The sequence below is a fragment of the Mandrillus leucophaeus genome, unplaced genomic scaffold (genome assembly GCF_000951045.1).
Source record: "Mandrillus leucophaeus isolate KB7577 unplaced genomic scaffold, Mleu.le_1.0 Scaffold903, whole genome shotgun sequence".
NCBI lineage: Eukaryota > Metazoa > Chordata > Mammalia > Primates > Cercopithecidae > Mandrillus > Mandrillus leucophaeus.
Genome location: NW_012109842.1, coordinates 500,363 through 512,781, shown reverse-complemented (window position 1 = coordinate 512,781; position 12,419 = coordinate 500,363). Strand labels below are relative to the sequence as shown.

Here is a 12,419-nt window from a genome sequence, read left to right as displayed (position 1 = left end):
AACATGGCACATGTATACATATGTAACGAACCTGCACATTGTGCACATGTACCCTAGAACTTAAAGTATAATAATAATAAATAAATAAGTTGATTAAGAAGTCATAGAGGTATAGACACACTATCTAGAGTGTGGAGGAGTAAATGAAAAATAGCCAGTAATTAGGTAAAAAAGATGCTCAAATTCACTAGACCCAAGGAAATGCACATTAAAATAACAATCTGATACCCTTTTATACCCATTAGATTGTTCTAAAATTAAAAAGGGCTATGATGTAAGGGAAAGGGTACTTTCTTAAGTGTACTTTTGGGAAATAACCTGAAAGGATTTATCAACATAAAAAATGCAAGTACCAACAATCCACTCCTGGGAATCTATGCCAAAAAAATAAAAGCACTCGGATGTAGGATAAATGTATTAAGGATGGTTATTCTGGCATTATTTGAGAAGAAAAATCAGAAAAAATGTACTGCTCAGCAATATGGGAATGTCTGAATAAAACATGTCCCTGGACATGCCAGCATTATTTGCAGACAAATTTTGATAGTAAAGAAGTTGATACCTAACAATATAGAAATTTCAGAATAAATTATGGTACATCATCATACCATAAAATATTAGCAACCTTTATAAACAGTGAACTGAATTTGTCCCAGCTGAGTTCAGAGAACTACCAGGTGAGGAAAGTGAGTTCCAGTGGAGCTGGGGGATGCTGGTATGGATAAAGAGGAAGGAAAGGATGAGGGAGGGAAAAGGCTAAAATGGAGAAGAAATTGAAAATGCACAGAAAGGCAAGCATACAATTATCTGGCTAAGCAATATGGTATATATGGATTTATTTGTGTAATTAACAAAACATTCATGGATATTTGTTTCATGTTCTTTTTTCAGAACCAGACTATCAGCTCAGAGGTAGAACTGAGGGGCCAGGCCCAGGGCAGATGGACACTGACTGTGTTGAGATATGCTGGGTCCTTCCAAACAGGTTACTAAGTCCCCAACACATGCAACAGAGCAGTGAAGTCCAGGTGTCAGTGGTACTTAACAGGGGAGGGCACTGAGAGAAGGGAAGGAGGAGCAGAGCCAACCAGAAAAGGTGCTTAAAACAGAAAAGAGTTTGCCTCTAGGGAATGGGTGAACTAGCAACAGGGAAAGGCAGGCAGGAAACTATTGTTTGTGATCATAAGCCTTTCCGGGCTCTGATTTGTCACAAGGTATAGGTATCACTTTTAAAATAATAAACTGAAAAAATAATAAACTCAGCAGAAACCTTACAAGTAATAAGGGATTGGGGTCTCACCTTTAGCCTCCTTAAACAGAACAACTGCCAGCCAAGAATTTTCTATCCAGCAAAATTAACTTTCACAAATGAAGGAGAAATACATTCATTTTCTGATAAACAAACGCTGAGGGAATTTGTCACTACCAGAATAGTCCTACAAGAAATGCTAAAGGGAGTTTCGAATCTTGAAACAAAAGCTCAATCTACACCGGAATAGAACCTCTTGAAAGCATTAAACTCAAAAACCATAAAACAACAACACAACAAAGAAAACAAAGTAGCTTGGTAATAATTAACATGATAACTAGAGCAATACATCACATCTCAATATTAACATGGAATGTAAATTGCCTAAATGATCCACTTAAAAGATACAGATTGGCAGAATGCATTTAAAAAATAATCACAAACCAAATATTTGCTGTCTTTAAGAAACCCACCTAACATATAAGAATTCATATAAACTCAAGATAAAGAGGTGGAAACAAATATTCCACATAAATGGAAACCAAAAGTGAGCAGGAGTAGCTACTCTTACATCAGACAAAACAAACTTTAAAGTAATAGCAGTTAAAAAAAAAAAAAAAAGACAAAGAGGGACATTATACAATGATAAATGGACTAGACCAACAGGAAACTATCACAATCCTAAATATATATGCACCTAACACCGAAGCTCCAAATTTATAAAACAATTACTACTACACCTAAGAAATGAGATAGACAGCAAAACAATAATAGTAGGAGACTTCAACACCCCTCTGACAGGACTAGACAGATCATCAAGACAGAAAGTCAACAAAGAAACAATAGACTTAAACTACACACAAGAACAAATGGCTAACTGCTATCTACAGAACATTTTACCCAAGAACTACAGAATATATATTCTTCTCATCAGCACATGGAGCATTCTCCAAGATAGACCATATGATAGGCCAAAAAAACAAGTCTCAATATATTTTTAAAAACTGAAATCATATCAAGTATCTTCTCAGACCACATTGGAATAAAACTAGAAATCAACTCCAAAAGGAGCCCTCAAGACTATATATCTATATATATACATATACACACACACATATATTACATGGAGTTAAACAATCTGCTCCTGAATAATTTTTGGGTTAACAATAAAATCAAGATGGAAATTTAAAAATTCTTTGAAATGAATAGTAGTGACACAAGTTATCAAAACCTCTGGGATACAGAGAAAGCAATGCTAAGGGTAAAGTTTACAATGTTAAATGCCCATCGAAAAGTCTGAAAGTTCACAAATTAACAACTTATTGTCACGCTTCAAGAAACTAGAGAACAAGAGCAAACTAAACTCAAAGCTAGCAGAAGAAAAGAAATAACAAGGATCAGAACAGAATGAAGTGAAATTGAAAAACAAAAATACAAAAGATCAATGAAATGCAAAGCTGGTTCTTTGAAAAGATGAACAAAATTGACCTACCATGATTAGCTATATTAACCAAGAAAGAAGAGACAACATTCAAATAAGCTCAATTAGAAATCAGAGTGGAGACATTACAACCAACACCAAAGAAATACAAAAAATCCTTCAAGACTGCTATGCACACTATAGAGGTGTGCATAGAGCATACAAACTAGAAAATCTAGAGGAAAAAGATAAGTTCTTGAAACATACAACTCTCCTAGATTAAATCAGGAAGAAACAGAAATCCTGAAAAGACCAATAACAAGCAGTGAGATTGAATCAGTAATTTAAAAATCACCACCACCACCAACAGAACCTAGGACCAGTTGTATTCACAACTGAATTCTACCAGACATTCAAAGAACAATTAGTCCCGATTAGGGAATCCTCCCTAATTCATTCTATGAAACCAGTACCACCCTGATACCACAACCAGGAAAGGACATAACAAAACAAAACAAAAAAAACCCTACAAACCAATATCCCTGATGAACACAGATGCAAAAATCCTTAACAAAATACTAGCTAACTGAATCCGACAGCATATCAAAAAGATAATACACCATAAGCAAGTAGGTTTCATCCCAGGGATGCAAGAATGTTTTAACATACATAAGTCAATAAATGTGACACATCACACAACAGAATTAAAAACAAAAACCATATTATCATCTCAACAGATACAGAAAAAGCATTTTATAAAATCCAACATCCCTTTTTGATAAAAACCCTCAACAAACTAGGAATTGAAGAGATTTACTTTAAAATAATAAAAACCATATATGGCAAACCCACAGGCAATATCACACTGAATAGGGAAAAGTTGAAAACATTCCCTTTGAGACTGGAACAAGACAAGGATGACCACTTTCACCATTTCTATTCAACAAAGTGGTAGTAACACTAGCCATAGCAATCAGACAAGAGAAAGAAATAAAGGGGATCCAAATTGGAAAAGAGGGAGTCAAACTAACACTGTACACCTATGATATGATCATATGCTTAGAAAACCCTATAGATTTCTCCAAAGACTCCTAGATTTGATAAGCAAATTCGGTAAAGTCTCAGGTTACAAAATCTATGTACACAGATTAATAGCACTGCTAAATACCAACAACGACCAAGTCGAGACTCAAATCAAGAACGCAATCCCTTTACAACATCTGCAAAACAACAACAACTACTACTACTACTACTAAGAATATACTTAACCAAAGAGGTGAAAGATCCCTACAAGGATAACTGCAAAACACTGCTGAAAGAAATAACAGATGACACAAACAAATGGAAACACATCCCATGCTCACGGATTGGAAGAATCAATAATGTGAAAATAACCATACTGTCCAAAGTACAATTCAGTGCAATTCCTATCAGAATACCAATATCATTTTTAATATAATTAGAACAAACAATCCTAAAATTCATATGGCATATGGAACCAAAAAGGAGCCCCAATAGCCAAAGCAACCCTAAGCATAAAGAATAAATCCGGAGGCATCACATTACCAGACTTCAAATTATACTATAAGGCTATAGTTACCAAAACAGCATGGTACTGGTATAAAAGTAGGCATACAAACCAATGGAACATAATAGAGAGCCCAGAAATAAAGCCAAACACTTACAACAAAAGCATACAGCAACATAAATTGGAGAAAGGACACCCTATTAATAAATGGTGCTGGAGCCAGGCACAGTGGCTCATATCTACTATCCCAGCACTTTGGCAGGCCAAGGTGGGTGGATCACTTGAGACTGGGAGTTCAAGACCAACCTGGCCAACATGGCAAAGTTCCATCTCTACCAAAAATACAAAAATTAGCTGGGCATGGTGGCACATGCCTATAATCCCAGCTACTCGGGAGGCTGAGGCAGCAGAATCGCTTGAACCTATGAGGCAGAGGTTGCAGTGAGCCCAGATTGTGCCAATGCACTTCAGCCTGGGTGACAGAATGAGAGACTCAGTCTCAATAAATAAATAAATAGTGCCAGGAAAACTGAATACCCATATGTAGAAGAATGAAACTGGATCCCTAATTCTCACCCTATACAAAAATCAACTCAAGATGGACCAAAGACTTAAGACCTGAAACCATAAAAATTCTAGAAGACAACCTTGGAAAAACTCTTCCAGATATCAGCCTAGGCAAAGAATTTATTACTAAGACTTCAGAAACAAATGCAACAAGAACAAAAATAAATAAATGGAACCTAATTAAACCAGGTGAAGTAACTCAGGAATGGGAAACCAAATTCCATATCTTCTCATTTAAAAGTGTGAGCTAAGCTATGAGCCCATGAAGACATACAGAGTGGTATCAAGAACTTTGGAGACTCAGAAGAGGGGAGAGTGGGAGGGAAATGAGAGACAAAATACTACATTTCGGATACAATGTATACTATTTGGCTTGTGGGTGCACTAAAACCTCAGAATTCACCACTCTGTACAATTCAACCATGTAAGCAAAAACCACTTGTAACCCAAAAGTGATTGAACTAAAAAAAAATGTTTAACCATAAAAATAATAAATCCCCTGTAGAGCCAACCAGACATCATATTTAATTTATGCAAAATCAACGGGCCAAATATAATCACACATTATGAGAATCACATACATTTTCTTTTTTAGATATGCAACTAATTTCTCTGTGCACTATCTCACGTTAGCTTTCTGTGATGCTACTAGCACAGAAACTTAGCCCCAAACCGGAATTCAGAGGGAGGAAAGGATAAGCCCAGTTCACTTGACTCCTGCTGAGTCCAGGCTGCTGGACTGTGTTCTATGCCACCTAACTCTCACAGGGAGCACGAGTGGCAACACAGGGAGAGGATCAGAAATAAGCTTGAAATGAAAGCCCACAATGCTCTGACAACTAATGCTAATGCTCGAAGCTAACATTTATTGAGTAGCAACCGCATGCAGACCTGTTCTAAGCACTTTCCGCAGGCTTACTCACATTGTTCTCCACCCAAAACTATCTCTGTCTCAGGCGGCAACACTCTCAGGACAGTCGCTGAAGCCAAACACCTTGGAGCCATGGGGGACTCCTCTCTCCTCCATAGCCATTCAATCAGGGAATCCCACTGGCCCTCCTTCTAAAATAAATCTAGAATACAGCCACTTCTCACCACAGACCCTGCTACCACCCTGGTTGGAGCTACATCATCTCCCACCTGGATTGTGATCATGACCTTCCTAGCAGGTGTCCCTTGGCCTCCACAGCCAGTAATAATCATAAAGCTTAGGTCCATCCCTGTCAACCCTCTGCCTGACTCCTGCCAGGGCGCCCCTGTCCCAATGAACATGGAGCCCTCACTTGGCTACCGAGCACTCCATTACCTCTCCTCCCTCACCACTTTCTGCTCTCCCCTTGCTCACATGGGTCTCCCTACTGTCCCTCAACCAAGCCCACACCCTCTGGCCTCAGGTCCATTCTAGCTGCTCCTTCTGTCTGGAAGTCTTTCCCCAGACACCATCCACATTACTCCCCTTTCCTTGTGACTACCCTTTCAACACAACAGTCTGCGCCCAGCCCAGTGCTGTCACTACCTTTATTCTATGTTACTTTTGCTTTTCCGTAACATTTATCACCTTTTAAAATGATAAATATGGCCGGGTGTGGTGACTCACGTCTGTAATCCCAGCACTTTGGGAGACCAAGGTGGGCAGATCACATGAGGTCAGGAGTTCGAGACCAGCTGAGCCAATATGATGAAACCTGGTCTCTATTAAAAATACAAAAATTAGCTGAGTGTGGTGGTGCACGCCTGTAATCCCAGCTACGTGGGAAGCTGAGACAGAAGAATCGCTTGAACCCAGGAGGTGGAGGTTACAGTGAGCCAAGATTGTGCCACTGCACTCCAGCCTGGGAGACAGAGCAAGACTCTATCTCAAAAAACAAAATAATAAATAATAAAAGAAAAGGAAAGAAAATGATAAATTATTTACCTGTTTGTTATGTTTCTTGCGTATTGACGTCCTCTCCCCCATCAGGACATAAGCCTCACAAAGGAGCTTCACCTGTTTTGCTTACTGATGTACACAAACACCTACAGCAATGCCTGACACATGCCAGGCACCCAATAATTATTTGTGGAATAAAGAAACTAGGCATTATACACCAAATACTGTATGATTTAATTTGAAATAATGCCACTATACATAAATTTGATAAATCTACTAAAAGCAAAAAACAACCCCTAAAAAAGAAAGATCCCACCTCACCACCAAGAATAAACTGTCCTCAATTCTCCCATACAAGACTATTTTTAACTTTCTTCAGCACACATCCATGGACTATATGAGATAGAGGGAAAGATCATTCGCTTGCAGTTTACAAATGTAATCTCATGAAAATAAATTTATCCTCCCTTCAATACACAAAATAATATAAATCTTTCTTTAGAAATTTAATGATTCTCAATACCTTGACATACATGTAGATGTCTTTCCCTAATATCTTGTTCTGTTACTTCGTAAAATATCATGAGGCTGAGTGCAGTGGCTCACACCTGTCATCCCAACACCTTCAGAGGCAGGAGGACCACTTGAGGCCAGGAAGTTGAGGCTGCATTGAGCCATAATGGCACCACTGCACATCACCCTGGGCAACAAAGTGAGACCCTGTCTCAAAATATTATATATACATATGAGACTATTATGTCCAGGACCACCTTTAATGTGGGCAAATGATCATTATCCATGAACTCACAGCCTCATCTCTCCCATCACACAGCAGCAGGTCAGCTGCCCATCAGTCCTACCCCTATCCATCCCATTCTGCTTTCCTTTCCACCTACTTCACCAAATGTTCTGGCTTCTCCTGGCAAAGATGGCCAAAATAATTGCCCCCTTTTACTGACATACAAAGGGGGGAAAAAGAGGAAGGGAAACTCATCTTTTATTTTAAAAGTGTATTACTAACTAAAATGATGTGTCTGACACAAAATATATACCTAAATACCCAACTTACTGTTCTCGGTCCTAAAAATAGGCACTGCCATATGATGTATTAATTTTAATCATCGTCTCAGATAATATGATTAGTAGCAGCAGAGTTTGAAAAGTTGAGGTAACTTTCACTTTGGGAGGAGTAAATTCACAATTAAACACTGCAAAAATGGAGATGCAGCTAGCATTTTTGCTCCACAACAGCTAAATACACTACCATATTATATGGGTGTTCTACACTCAATTTTGTTTTGATCACTTTATAATTTAACTCCCATGGATATTATCTACAATAAAGATGTAGAAAAGAACAAAACATTGTAAAATGATTCTTTTCCAATGTCTTAAAATAAGCAAGACCAAGACGTCAACCGAAGCACTTCTAGTATTAACACTGTCATATTCACAACGCATCTTAATCTGTGTTTTCTTCCATCCAGGGTTAAAAAAAAATCTAATCCATATGAATTGAGAAATAAAATGTTTGCATGGCCAGTATAGGTGAGAAAAATATAAGAAAGAAAATACTATTTTAGTCTTATTCTAGGAAACGAAGCTAGCTCACATTCTGAAACTGAATTTTCTGTATTTAAGTATTCAGTCATGAGAAAGATCTCCCAAATGAAGATTCAAACAGGGCTCTTCTTATAAAGATTAAATCATTCTTTTAATATCATTCAAACAATGCACAAACAGTAACTGTACAGCCCATGGGTAATCCAAAGCTCCTAGGAACCCCCATCACGTAGACCAGTCTGACTTCTTGATTACACAGTGTTAGACTGACCATGCAGGACCTTGGGCTCCCAGTGGGAGGCGCCCCTGGCAGGGATGGCACAGCCCCTTCTGCAGCCCAGACACCAGGAGCCTCATCTGCTACCACCCACCAGGTTGGAAAGTGTTTGGCCTGTGCTTGGCACCTCTTGAACCACCCAGAATAGTCCAAATTGTTCTCTCTACAAATGAGGTTCAAGAGGGTATGCATTTTGTGTGCAGGCTTCAGCAACTAGTAAGGAAGCATCGTGTGTGACCATGTGGAAAGCATTCCTGGGACGTGGACAGGCAAAGGCATCAGTGGCATTGTTCTTCCTAAGAAAAGAATGTACCTCTCAGTATGGCTCATTTATTCTTCTGGGAAATAAGCACATGGTTTCTGCAATGTGTTACTAACTATATCACCCATTGGGGCAATACTGCCATCCATAAAAGTGTTTCTAACAACTGACAATCACTTTCTGACAGTTACTTAACAACAGCTATCTTCATACTATGTTCTAAATGTTTTATGCTTACAAAGTCATTTGATCCTCAAAACAACCCTCTTCTACGGGGAACTGAGGCACATTGTTAACTAAATTACCGCCATTCACACAGCTACAAAAGGCTAACCAAGGAGTTAAAGCTAGGCAGGACTTTTTTAATGTTTCTTTATTCAGTCAAACAAGTAAGCGTTTTAAGTGTAAAAATAGATGTTTAGGAATTCTGAGAAACTAAGCAAAAAATGCTGATGAAGCATGAGTAGAGAAGCCAAATATACACACTACGATGAAATGCAGATGAACCGAGACACCAAAGACAGAGAGGAAAGGAGTGCAGCAAGCGGCCGCACTGAGCAGACAGAAGGACCGATGCACAGAGTGTGCATGTCACATCTTGAGCATGCAATGCACGAGACCAGGTGACAAGCATTAAAAACAGTAAATGTACTTCTCCGCAGAGTTCACAGAAAAAGAAAGTAAATAAGCACATCATCTTATTTAGAAAACGATTAAGAGCTACAAGCAGCCTATATTATGCTGAGTATAACAATCTGAGAAAACTAATGTTAACTGTTGTCCTTTTTTGTCTATAGCTATGTGTAACTTGTTTTGTTAATAGTTCTTATTTAAAAAATCGAAGTACCAGGACAATCCATAATCCAACCTTTATTTCAAATATCACTGTCCGAAGAGCCCAAATTGAAAAATCTCTATCAAGAAAACAACTGTTCACAGTGTGGTATCTTAAAAATCATTATAAAATCTATATCAACATTTTTCAGGCTAGGCACGGTGGCTCATGCCTGTAATCCCAGCACTTTGGGAGGCCGAGGAATGAGGATCGCCTGAGCTTAGGAGTTTGAGACCATCCTGAGCAACATAATGAGACTAAAAAAAATTAAAAATTAGCCAGGCATGGTGGTTTGCACCTATAGTTCTAGCTACTTGAGAGGCTGAGATGGGAGGAATGCTTGAGCCCAGGAAGTCAAGGCTGTAGTGAGCTATGATGGCACCACTACACTCCAGCCTGGGTGACAGAGCAAGACCCTGTCTCAAAGAAAAATTTAAAAAGAAAAAGATAAAAAAATTCTTACATCTGAGAAGTTCCATAGTAACCCCACCTCTTCGCTGTGTCCATTCACTAAACATTGCCACCTGCCCTTTCTTGGAAAGAAACATCCATTATTCTGAGATAGTTTCCCTCTTACATTTTTGTTGTTAAGGTGATCTTCTTAAGGGTAAGTAATAAATGGTCGCTTGTTTGTTTTTTGTCTGCACATGGAAAATTAAAAGTTGGCAACTCTCTCAAGGCTGCAGTGAGCTATGACGGGCGCCACTGCACTCCAGCCTGTGCGACAGAGCAAGACCTGACTCCAAAAACAAAAAGAATAAGTTGGCAACTCTCTATAAGCTCACATTTAGTTTTAATGGTATAGAAAACAGTCCCAATTCAGATACTTAGTGTTAAGAGGTCAGAGGACAGGAAAGGGAGAAGTGGCTCTGTAATGAATGGCCTGTGGCAGGTTAAGACAACGGAATGCTGGATAGCACACTCATCTGCAGGTGGAGGTGTACTGTTTGCAACCAGGTGCTGAGCGGAGCATGATCCCATCCTGGGTTCAGAATGCCAACAGCAAGGACAAGGGCTGCCTGGGATCACGTCAGGCTTAGGGCCTCTCTGGGGAGCTGAGCTCATAATCTGTTCTTTGCACATCACAGAGGCAAAGAAAGGATAAAAGCTCTGAAACAGTCCTTTCCTCCGTCTGACCTCCTCGCCTTCTTGCTTTTGGTAAAAGCATACGCCAGAAGTCTCAGGCTGGCAATCCTTGCCCCATTCAGCCTATAGATGTTTTTATTGTGCCTCACACTATTCCAAAACCCAGGAAATTACACACACATATTTTTTAACTGGATTTCAGACTTCTGTTGGGGGGGCGGGGAAGAACAGAGGACTCAAACTCCCAAAGAGCACCAATCCATTGCAGAGGCCCTAAAGATATGTGCACCAGGCACCACAAGCCCACCACTCCTTCCCATCCTAAGGTCACTTTACCTTCTCAGAGTATCTGCCAGACCCAGAAGTCAGCCTCTGAGGACCCTAAGGGAGCACCCCAGTGTTTACTCAGCAATCCTAAAGCAACCAGTCGCTTTCTGCTGATGGGTTGGAAGATAAGTTTCAATAACACACCAAACATACTAAAACACATCACCTCAAACTGATTTCTAATGTACTTTTCCTATTTATTTTTAATCTGGCTAGATCTAAATAATGCCACATTAAACCTCTTTATATTTTATTTACACTAAGCCAAACCTTTGAAAGGAAAAGGAAGCTGGGCGTGGTGGCTCATGCCTATAATCCCAGCACTTTGGAAGGCCGAGGCGGGTAGATCACGATGTCAGGCATTCAAGACCAGCCTGACCAATATGGTTAAACTCCATCTCTACTAAAAATACAAAAATTACCCAAGTGTGGTGGTGCATGCCTGTAGTCCCAGCTACTCGGAGGCTGAGGCAGGAGAATCGCCTGAACCCTGGAAGCGGAGGCTGCAGTGAGCCGAGATCAAGCCACTGTACTCTAGCCTAGGTGCAGAGCGAGACTCCATCTCAAAAAAAAGAAAGAAAAAGAAAAAGGAAAAGGAAACAGTGGCACCTAACTGTATATGTGGCTTTGTTCTTGAAGGTATATTAACTGCATATTAATTATCAGCCATAACCATTGATTTCCAAATCATTTTAATTTCGATTGACTACATATAATTTAGCAAAGAACATTCAGCAGTTCCCATCTTCCCAAAAGCTAGCAAAATGCCAAGTGTTGGCTATACTTACATCTTAGAAAATAGCAAACTCTAATTATTTTAGGTAATATAGCTAATGGAGAATTAACAGAGTACATTTTGTTCAGCTAACCTTAATAAGACCCTTCATAGTCTCTATATGATATAATGAAATGTTCAGAATACCAATAATTTTGGCTCCTTCCCCAACCATTTCTTTTATTACAGAAATTCTGAGTTTTTGATTATCTGAAAAACACAATGGTTTTAGTCAATTACGATTTTCTTAAATAAAAACAAACACAGAAATCTTCAAAACTGATAGCTAGGAGTTAACCACCACTAATAACTCTGACCTTGGGAAATCATGGTGTAGCAATATCAGGACATGTTTAAAAAAAAGAGGAAGAACTGAAATCTACATTAATTTCTATAAGTATTAAGTGATACAGGAATATAAAACAAGCTTTTACAAATACATCTAATATAGTGCTGTAAAGAAATGTGGTAGAGGTTGGGTGCACTGGCTCACACCTGTAATCTCAGCACTTTGGGAGGCCGAAACGGGCAGATCATAAGGTCAGGAGATCGAGACCATCCTGGCTAATACGGTGAAACACCGTCTCTACTAAAAATATAAAAATAAAAAACATTAGCCAGGCATGGAGGCGAGCGCCTGTAGTCCCAGCTACTTGGGAG

General features: G+C 39.1%; 1 protein-coding gene across 1 annotated transcript in view; it reads right to left on the bottom strand.

The window, feature by feature from the left end:
- L3MBTL4 (l(3)mbt-like 4 (Drosophila)) overlaps nt 1-12,419 on the bottom strand; it is a 465,654-nt gene that overhangs the window by 438,345 nt on the left and 14,890 nt on the right. Inside the window, exon 2 of the mRNA XM_011969788.1 lies at nt 11,854-11,969. The gene's annotated coding sequence lies outside the window, so the exon portion shown is untranslated. The remainder of the gene's footprint in view (nt 1-11,853; nt 11,970-12,419) is intronic.